The sequence below is a fragment of the Akebia trifoliata genome, chromosome 7, assembly GCF_017979445.1.
Source record: "Akebia trifoliata isolate Shusen 1 chromosome 7, ASM1797944v1, whole genome shotgun sequence".
In the NCBI taxonomy this organism is placed as follows: domain Eukaryota; kingdom Viridiplantae; phylum Streptophyta; class Magnoliopsida; order Ranunculales; family Lardizabalaceae; genus Akebia; species Akebia trifoliata.
In genome coordinates this window covers 19538411-19548415 of record NC_141381.1, presented here as the reverse complement: position 1 = coordinate 19548415, position 10005 = coordinate 19538411, and the positions used below count along the sequence as shown (strand labels likewise).

Sequence of the window (10005 nt, the reverse complement as noted above, 5' to 3'; positions counted from 1 at the left end):
GAGCCACCTCCATTCAGGCTTCAGAAATGTTACTGTAGACACGTGATTTCGTCATTACGATGACCACATCTACAATGGTTTGGAGCCGCCACCATTCATTTTTGTAAGTGGGTGTGAATGGTCACCCGATGTGTATTTTTTAGAAAATGTGACATTTTTGGCATTTAGTGACTCTCGATGGATAGGAACTAATCGAGCCTTGAGATTCGGGGTAAGCGGCTCGATTGGAGAAAAGGGAAGGTGTTAGGCACCCTTTTCTCCCCACTAAATAGTGGTAACCTCAACTCAACTCGATCATTTTGATTTAAAAAATACGAAAAATAAAGGGCCACGTGTTGTGCATTTGTACCCTAAATAGGGATTTATTTTTGGCTTGATTATAGGATCATCCCATTGAAGGGGATGATCCTTATAAACCTTTGCCTTGAGAAGAGAGGAGGGGGATGATAGAAGAGGGAGGGGGAGAGGGTGTAGAAGAGATGGGGATTATTTTTGTTGCACCCACCTTGTATCTTCATTTTTCTTTTCTTCTTCTTCTTTTCTTCTTCTTGAGTCCTTAGTATTTTAAGAGAATACAAATCTTTTTTGGTTGAAGGAGTAGAGAAGAGATGATGAGAGAGATGAGTGTAGTATGTGATTTTTTTTGTGAAACTTGGGAAGGATTAGTGTGAGGGAATTGATAAGATTTTTTTTTAGTGAGAAGGGTGATAGTTGTTACTAGAGAGAGAGTTGGGGAGAAGTTTTTTAGTGAAAGTTGGGGGCCATTTTTGGGAAGAGGAGGAGGGTATTTATAGATGTTGAGGAGTTATTTTAGGGATATAATGGGGTGAAGTGAAGAAAAATGATAGAATGGTTATGAGTTTGAGAGAGAAGTGGGTGTAATTTAGAGGAGATTGGAGGATATTTAGGGAAGGGGGGTTAAATGGGTGAGTTTTGACCCAAATGGTTTGAATCCTACCCAACCCATTTGGGTGGAGTGTTTAGTGAGGTGAGTTTAAGATGGTGGTTGTGATTAAATGGTATTTGATTTAAGAGAATGGAGGATTTAAAGAGGTGGTTGATGATATTTTAGGAGGGTGAGGGAGATGATGCCATGTGTCAAAGTGGGTGGAAATGAAGGGTTAAGATAGGTTGATGGGAGAGGTTGAATGTTTGACTTGAGAGGATGGTGTAGGTTTAGGTTGTAGATGTGGGTTTTGTAGGGAATGATGAGGATAGATTAGGGGAGGTATAGGTTAGGGGTGTGGGTAGATGTGTTTGATTTGAGAGAAAAGGTGATGGGTTGATGTGTGGGTAGATGGGATTTAAAGCAAATTAATGGGGTAGGTAGTTGGGTGAGGGAGGTGAGATGGGGTGATGACATTTGTCATCTTTCATTATCAAGATGGTGATTGGTTGATGTGGGTAGTCATTGATGGGTTAGGGTTGTGGGTTGGATATAAATTGGATATGGATTTGGGCTTAGGGGCTTTGGAGTGTTTTGGGCTTGGGTTATGAAATGATTTTGAATTTTAGGAATTGGTTGGGGGTTATTTTGGAATGGATTTTGAGGGTGTAGGTTGGTATTAGATTTTTAGGTGATGTGAGATTGAGTTTAGGTTAGGGGGGAAGTGAGAAAAGTGGATTTTGAATAATTGAGGGTTTATGAGCCTTAGGTGGGTTTAGATTTTTTGAATTCGGAGATGGAGCGGTGGAAGGTATAGGAGGTGGTAGGCATCTCAAGTCTCGTTTTTTTAATTTTAATTATTTTTTTGAGATTTTTGAAATCATTGGTTTGGTCGAGATGCCACGTGTTGACAAATCGGGCTTTTTAGGCCCGTTGGTGAACTTTATCGAAAATTTGACATTTTTTATTTTGGAAGCGAAGTGGTGAATATTGGGAAAGCGTAAGGTAGGCCGAGTCCTTTTGGTGGCCTCCTAAACCATTGAGAGGTCTTAGGGGCCTCGGTTTGGTCAAAATGTCACTTTTCAATGACTTGGGCCCTTAAGGCCCGTTGGCCCATTTATTTGGAAAATCTATATTTTTGGACTTTTTCGAGTAGTGGCCCGTTCAAATTGGGATGTCTACAGTTACCAAACACATACTTAAACTAATGAGCAAGCTAAAACAGAAATGTTGCTTGTTGAAATTTTTTGTGAGCTTGGGACTTTGATGAAAATCCACATGGATCTCATCATTTGGAGTCCTAGAGCTTTAAAATAATTTTATGTGTTCTTTAGGGAGACTTTATTTATTGGTTTAATCCTTTGGTGAGGTTCATGATTTGAACCACACCATATAGGAATCAAGACTTAATGCATGAGATTTTGTCAATTTTGAACTGTTTTTATTGGCTCTAAATGTTGAATATAAGTCCATAAGGATCTACACTCTTACTTGTAGTCATTTTAGAAGTGAGTGTGTGCAAAATGTAGGGATGTGGACTTATCAAGAGAAAATTACCTCCAATGAAGGTTTACTCTATCTCTATTACTATCAAAGAAGGTAAAATAAAGAGGACTATTATTCTAAGAAACTTAAAGTGCAAGTAAAGTATATACACTATGAATTTAAATTACATAGAAATAAAGAAAAAAAGTAAAATAATATAATCTAATACTTTCAAGGATCTTATTGAGGGCTTATTAGGGGGGAGATTAGCTCTAAAAGGGATTACTTTATCTTCACAAACCTTTCAACTAGAAATTTAAAAAATTACATTAAGAAGAAAGTAAGTTTCCTCCCATTTTCTCTTGGAATGGTCTCCTATTTATAGGATTTTGAGATTTTTTTGGAATAAATTGGTCTTGATTTTTTAAGTTCCTAATAATTTCACTAAAACCTTCATGAAAACATCACTTTCCCCTTCTAACCTTGGCCTTGATGGTCTTTATCCTCTTGTTGGGTCTCACCAATCTTGATAATCAATGGGTATGATGGTAAAAATCCAAAAGTTCTAGAGAATTCTTAATATAAGTTAGAATGGTAATAAGACCTTGACTTTGAGTCACTTGTGAAGGAACCAAGTCAAATGGTATATAAATAGATGATAGGCTTTTGGCATCTTTGGTTACTTCTCTTGAGAGAATTTCTAACAAACTAGAGATATGTTGGTCATTAGGTACAAATTCTAAAGATTTTCTAGGGAGGACAAAGTAGTTATGGACTTTAAAAATTGGTTAAATTACATTGAATGTCATGGAAATTCTTTGAATTTTGAAGAATATGGGAATAATAGAAGAGGTATTTACCTATAATGAGTCTTAACAAACCAAGGTTAGTGGAGGTAATTGGCTTGAAGTGGGGACCAATTTAACTAAGGGTCCTTGTTGAAAGAATAGAGAAATTTCAAGAAAACTATGATGGTGGGTTTATTGAAGAGTTAAAGGATGGGTAAAATAGTAAAATGGAAGGATTTTTTTTGGAAAAATTTATTAAGGAGTGGTTTAAAAGATAATTATCCCTAACCAAATTCGAACATACATGGGTTTGTAATAGAATTGGCCTTGGGTAAACCAAGGCACGAACAAAATTTATGCCTGGCCATATGTCACCCTTGGACCAAATAAAAATTGCTCATGGTTATGGGTTACCCTATGCCAAGCAAATAATTAAGTTTAGCCAAGGTTGATGTACGGCCAGACTTAAATTTAAACTTGGCAAAGGGTGAGGTTCGGTTTGGCTTAAACTTAAAGTTGGCCAAAGGTGAGGTCCGACCAGGCTTAAATTTAAGCTTGGCCAAAGGTTAGGTATGACCAGATTTAAATCGATTTAAAAAAAATGACCTTCAAGTTTGTTGTTGCTTAAAAATAGAGTTTTGAATCCTTTTGGAAATTTTCTTAAGTCAAATCCCTTCTCGAAAGGTTTTTTATGCTCTTAGGTTCGACATAGGCAAAAATGGGATGTCTATAGTTACCTTTCTTTGTAAGAATTACGTATAACAAATCACAAAGATGTAGACTCAAAACTCTTTTTTGTCTAGTTGAGCTCGAACTTGCTTATTGGTTAACATCTCACTTTAGTGAACTCATATTGAATCTATTAAAAAAAAAATGTTGATCCTCTCATGCTCTAGGTCTGATAGGGATTAAACCTAAATTTCTAAGCTTCTTGGCTCGATGTATGGCTCTTGAATCTTTCGAAAAGAACAAGTTTCGTGGCATGATATAAGACTTTTGAAACTATTTGATAAAAAATATTTTGAAAGTACGATTTCAATCTGTGTTTTCTTTAGTAAAAGTTGACTTTGCATTTGAAGTTGATGAAAATTTTCAAGATTGGGTTTAACTTAGATATTTTTCAATGATTGGATGTCCACAAATAGATTATAAAGTGAAGATAATTTTATTTGAATCTTATTATTGAAAAAGTGGTCTGGGTTTGAACGTATGCCCTTTGAGGGACCTCAAGCTCTTACTACTACGTCGCGCATTTGGGGGGCTGGGTTTGAATACATGATCGTTGGAGACCTCAAGTTGGGTTTGAACGCACATCCCTTTGGGACCTCAAGCTCTTACCCCTGCACCACACCTTTAGTAGGTTTGAGTTTAAATGCACATCCCTTGAGGACCTCAAGCTCTTACCACTACACCATACCTTTGGTGGGCTTGAGTTTGAACGCACGTCCCTTAGGGGGACCTCAAGCTCTTATCACTATGTCACACCTTTGGTAGATTTGGGTTTGAAAGCACGTCTCTTGGGGTACCTCAAACTCTTACCACTACACCACACCTTTGGTGGGCTTGATTATGCTCGATTCATCTTTGAAAATTTATTTTTCATTCTATTGTTTTTCTATCTTCTATGTGCTCCGAAATAGTTTTTTGTGATATTTTTCCTTCTCCCTGAGTTGCATGTCCCTGTATTAAATCAAGAAAATCTTTTTTTTTTTTTATGCTTAAATTTTTTTATTTTTGCTTCTTTTGACCTTTTTTGACTTTTTGACTTTTTTAAAACTTTTTTGACATTTTGATTTTTTTAGATTTTTTTGGATTTTTTTTATTTTTTATTTTTTTCTTTTGGCCAATGGGTAAGGTAAGACAAGGCTAAATTTTTTTGCTAAGCCATAGGTCATCCCCATACTAGAACATTTTCTCAAAATTTTAAAATCAAATTCCACCTTCATTTGGCTCATTTGCTCCACAGCCGAACTTCCCTTACTTATTGACTTGTCCGAACTTCGACCTATGGATTTTCTAATTTTTACTTCCAAACTTGACCCACGGTGTGAACTCTACTTGTGGTGAGTCACCTCGGTCTGATTCATGACGATTTAAAGATTCACAACTAATTGAAATCGAGTTGATCCGATCATTCATCTTTAAACCTCAAATTTCCTTATAACCTTATAAGGTACGTGGTAATCTCCGAATTTCTTCAATTTGTCAATTAATTCCTTGAATTCATGAGATTGGAACCTTGATTGAGTCGATTGGTATGGAGATTAGGTGTTTTTAGGTTGGATTATGAGTAAGTTAGGTTATGGATTGGGTTGAATTTTATTGGAATTGAGTTGAATTTAGGGAGTTGATAGGTGTATGGAATGTATTGGAGATGGGTAGATGGATTAGGACGGGTTGAAGAATGACTCAATGGCTTGATAAAAGCTATTTTATTTTGACACTCTGCGTGTTCAATGAAATGCCTCAATGAAATGGGTTGAAGAAATGATGAGGTTTGGGGATATATAAGGTTTTGGATAGGCTTCGTTAGGGGTTTGGCTGGTTTAGGTGCGATTTTATTGACTTGGGGCGATTATTCTTTGTTTGGCATGCCGCGTGTTTGGAAAAATGCTTCAACGGGGCGAATATGGATTTAGGGCAAATGGCTTGGGTTTGAATTGGCATGGGATTTTTGGTGTTTAGATATTTTTTGTGATTTTTGGGTATAATTGTTGGTTGGCTTCTGACATTTATCATGTTTTTTTTCTCCTTAGATAGGTTTATTTAATATTTTCAAAGCTTTGAGGGGGAGTCTTCTGGTAAAAGCAAAAACAAGAATCATTCCCAGTGAGATTGCTGTTCAAATACATGATACTCATTTATTATCCGGTCTCCATCGTCATATATCTGCTTGCACGTGTGCCAGCATCAAAATACATCTACCTGATGGACAGTTTAGGGGTAGTTGGTACACTTTCTACAGCATTTATGTGACTTCTTCTAATGCACTTAAGGCACAAACGGGGTTGACATGATTCGGTACTTTATTTGAGATTCCCCACTTTATGGTTGATAGAACTCTAATTATTGCACTAATGTAAATGTAGTTTTCTCAAACTTATACTTTCCATCTTCCTGATGTAGAGCTTGGAATCTGGCCCTTTGATTTTGTGGGTATTCCTGAAATTGGAATAAGATGACTACCCATACTTCTCATGAGGATTGAGGATAAGGAAATGTTGAGACTTCTTGGTCTTCGAGTTATTCCCGTTTGTGAGTTGTTAAATGAGAGGAGGTTGAACATCACCTGATTAAAATATATGTATTTAAGGAATAACTTTTACTTGCGGATTCAACCTTATCACCCTTACTTTATCATCATGTTTAGATAATTATTCCTTATCATGTTGGGTGCTTGATTTTTTTTCGAATACCAAACTTTGATCGATGTCATTTTCTTTTCGATTTTACCAGACATAGATCGTATTCATGAATACGATTGGGGAAGCATAATTTTTGGTACCATTATGGGTGGAATGGATCAAGTGGTTTCAAGTGTGATGGGTCAACCTAATGATGGGATATCCCTTTGTTTCTTTTGGCCAATTATTGAGGTACTTTCTGATTTTTTTTTTAAATTTTGTACTATCTTTTTCTGTGCATCACATTCTTTCCTTTTCTTGCAGTTATTCTCACATCGCTACTTTCATTTCTATCGTCTCCATATGCCCTCCAAAGGAGCTGACAACCCCATGAGTTGGAAATTGGCCATTTGTCCCAAAAAAAAAATGCAATAGAGTAGGAGTCATTTAGATAGATGCTTCTGTCAAGATGTAAGTATTTTCTCATTTTTCTATCATTTTTCATTCTCATTCGTTTTTTCTCACCTGTCTTAACTACTCATTTCTTCTTTTCAGAGGATAGTCTTCCCATACTACATTAGCAAGCTTTCCCATGTGCTTTACCTAAGAGAGCAACTCTCATTTTAGTGCCATGGCAAAGCTCACATTCCTCATAATCCTCCACATGTTTTGCATTTTGGAACCATTGAGGGTGGCATGCTTGCTAATTCAGAGAGTATTCCTTCAGAGCGATGGATTCTTTTTGGGAACTATGATGAGTGGTTCCAAGATGCATCCATTGGGTGTTTGCTACCTTCAATTGAAGTAGTCGAGGGGGTCCAGGAATTCAGGAACGTTTATGTTCTCAAACATGAGGCCCAAGTATCTTTCTTTACCTTTTTTCATTTTTCCTCTTTAGCTGTCATTATCATTTTCTCACTTCTTGTTTTTTGCTCTATTTGTATTCGAAGTGCTGAGTTGGCAAAGTACCTTGAATGAGAGAAGATGAGGAATTTTGAGATGGCTCGACAAGCTTCTTACATTGAGCAACTCTAGCGTGAGTTAGTAATCACTTATAATATTTTTCTTTATTTCGAAAACTCTGATTTCATCATCTTGTTATCTTTTGTAGGTTCATCAGCAAGCAAGAGAAGGTGTTGGTTCTTCCGATCAAATTCCACCTGAGTCATTATGGGTTAGTAGAGAAAACATTTTAGTTAGTAATAATTTATTTAACTGAATAAAAAAATGACTATGCTTATTAACATGTATGTTTTTTTGTTTTGGTCAGGAGACTTTTGGGAGCAGTGCACCTTACACTCCAGCTAGCGCTTACCAGACGCCACCTACTGAGCTATATCGAGCAAGTGACTTTGGTCCTCAAGGGTACTACTAGGCTGGAAACAAAACTACTTGGAAAGCAACGAAAACCAATCATGCTAGGTTCACGGGATCTTCTGAGTCTCAAACCAATTATGTTTTTGAGGATCGTGAATCTAAGTATCCAGCTGAGCCGGAGTCAAAGGTTAGGCTAGAAGTTGAGGGAGATTTAGAGTCAGAGCCTGAGGTAGCACCAATTATGATTAGATTGGAACGATTTTGTGCTAAGAAGTTCTGTTGTGGTACTAAAGGTTTTTTTTGGCTAACATAAGTGTTTTTTTTTATTATTAGTCATTTTTTAATAGAAAATATTATGTACCTTGTAACTTGTGTGTGTTTGTAAAACTTTTATTTCTTTTTACTTGGATTCGTCGATTTTCACATGTCTTGCCTTTTAGATATATGTTTCAATGAATGTCTATTTTCTACAAAAATTGATTGGTTAAGTCCAAAATGTTAGGGGAAAATTCTTTGGGGATTAGATGCAAGCAAAATTGTTGAAAAATAATAAGAAATTTTGAATGAAATTTTGTTATGGTCGTGGGTTACCCTTGGCCATGCAAAATTTACCTCAGTCCGTACGTAAGGTATGTAAGGTGTTTGGGCTTAGTATTGAATAGTAGTTTAGGTTAGGTTGCATTAGAATTGGTTTAGGTTTATTGGACTTAGGGGTTAGGTTGGACTTGATTAAGTTAGGAATTAAATTTTAATGAAGGTGGGATCAAGATAGGATTTGGGTTTTGGTTTGATGGGCCTAAGGTTCTAATAAGCTTTTTAGGAGAAGGTTGGAATGATGAAAAGTTGAGAAGATAGTGGGGTTTAGGTAAGCCTTATTGTAGATCCATAGGATTATTGAGATTCTTAGGGCCTTTGATTTGAACAAAATATCGAATTTTGAAGATTTGAGCCCTTAGGTCTATTGATGATTTTTTGACAAAAATATATCTTTTTGAGCCATTTTCAAGTAGGACCCCTTGAAATTAGGGTATCAACAGCTACCCCTCTTTGTAGGAATTATGTGCAAAGAACTGTAAAAAATAGACTTAACCCTTGTTTGTATGGGCCTCCAAAATTTGTTAAAACACAATTTTGAAACTCTGCTTGCGTTGATGATTTGTAAAAAAAATAGACTTAACTCTTGTTCGTATAGGCCTCAAAAATTCGTTAAAACACAAATTTGAAACTCTGCTTGAGTTGATGATTTGTAAAAATTGGTTACCCAAGTATGGTATCTAACAAGGTTGGCCTTTGAATTTCTCAATCTTGTAGCACGAAACTCATTTGAGATCTCAAATTTGATGAAAGTTTGATCAATTTTGAAATTCTGATGTTTTAGTTGTATTTCGAAAAATTAGAATTGAATATAACTTGAAAAGGATTTTTTGAAATTCTTGATTTTTGTAATTTTTTATTTTTGAAATTTTGTTTCTTTAAATGAGATGCGTTCCTTCGAGAAAATAAATTCAGATAATAAAAACTTTTTAGGAGGAACTAAGGGGCTTATGATGATCTTTCGGTAAGTCTATATTGAAGAGTCTTTCAAACTTACCGTAACACTCTCTAATTGCAGTGATTGGAAAAATAAAAGAAAATGTGATATTTCCAAGATTTGAACTTGATAGGGATATAATTTATTATAAGAAGTTGACCTCCCAGACTAGGAGTCTAATAGGAATTGAATCAACTATGAAAAGTGAAAATGAGATTTGTAATCTAAGTATGTTTCGACCAGAATGATTTGACATTTTTACTTTAAACGATGAAACTATGAAATCTAAAGAAGATCTAAAAAAATTCCTCAAGTTTTTTTTATAAATTGAGAATATCATGCAGTTTATACTCATACAACAAGGAGCAACATGTAGTTTAGGCTCTTAGGATGAGCAAGATGTAATTTAGACTCATATTAGGGAGCATCATATAGTTTAGGCTCTTATTGAGGAGTAACATGTAGTTTAAGTTCTTGCTAAGGAAAAATACGTAATTTAAACTCTTGCTAAGGAGTAATACATAGTTTTAGCTCTTGTTAAAGAGCAATATGCAATTTAAGTTCTTGGAGCATCATATAGTTTAGGCTCTTATTGAGGAGTAACATGTAGTTTAAGTTCTTGCTAAGGAAAAATACGTAATTTAAACTCTTGCT

The 10005-nt window shown here is 35.6% G+C and overlaps 1 long non-coding RNA gene across 1 annotated transcript; it reads left to right on the top strand.

Moving 5' to 3' along the window:
• The first annotated feature begins 7064 nt into the window (after window positions 1-7064).
• Window positions 7065-7942, top strand: LOC147398341 (uncharacterized). Its single transcript, XR_015179679.1, has 3 exons — window positions 7065-7539; window positions 7615-7677; window positions 7774-7942. It is a non-coding gene; the product is annotated as an uncharacterized LOC147398341 (long non-coding RNA).
• Window positions 7943-10005: the final 2063 nt, after the last annotated feature.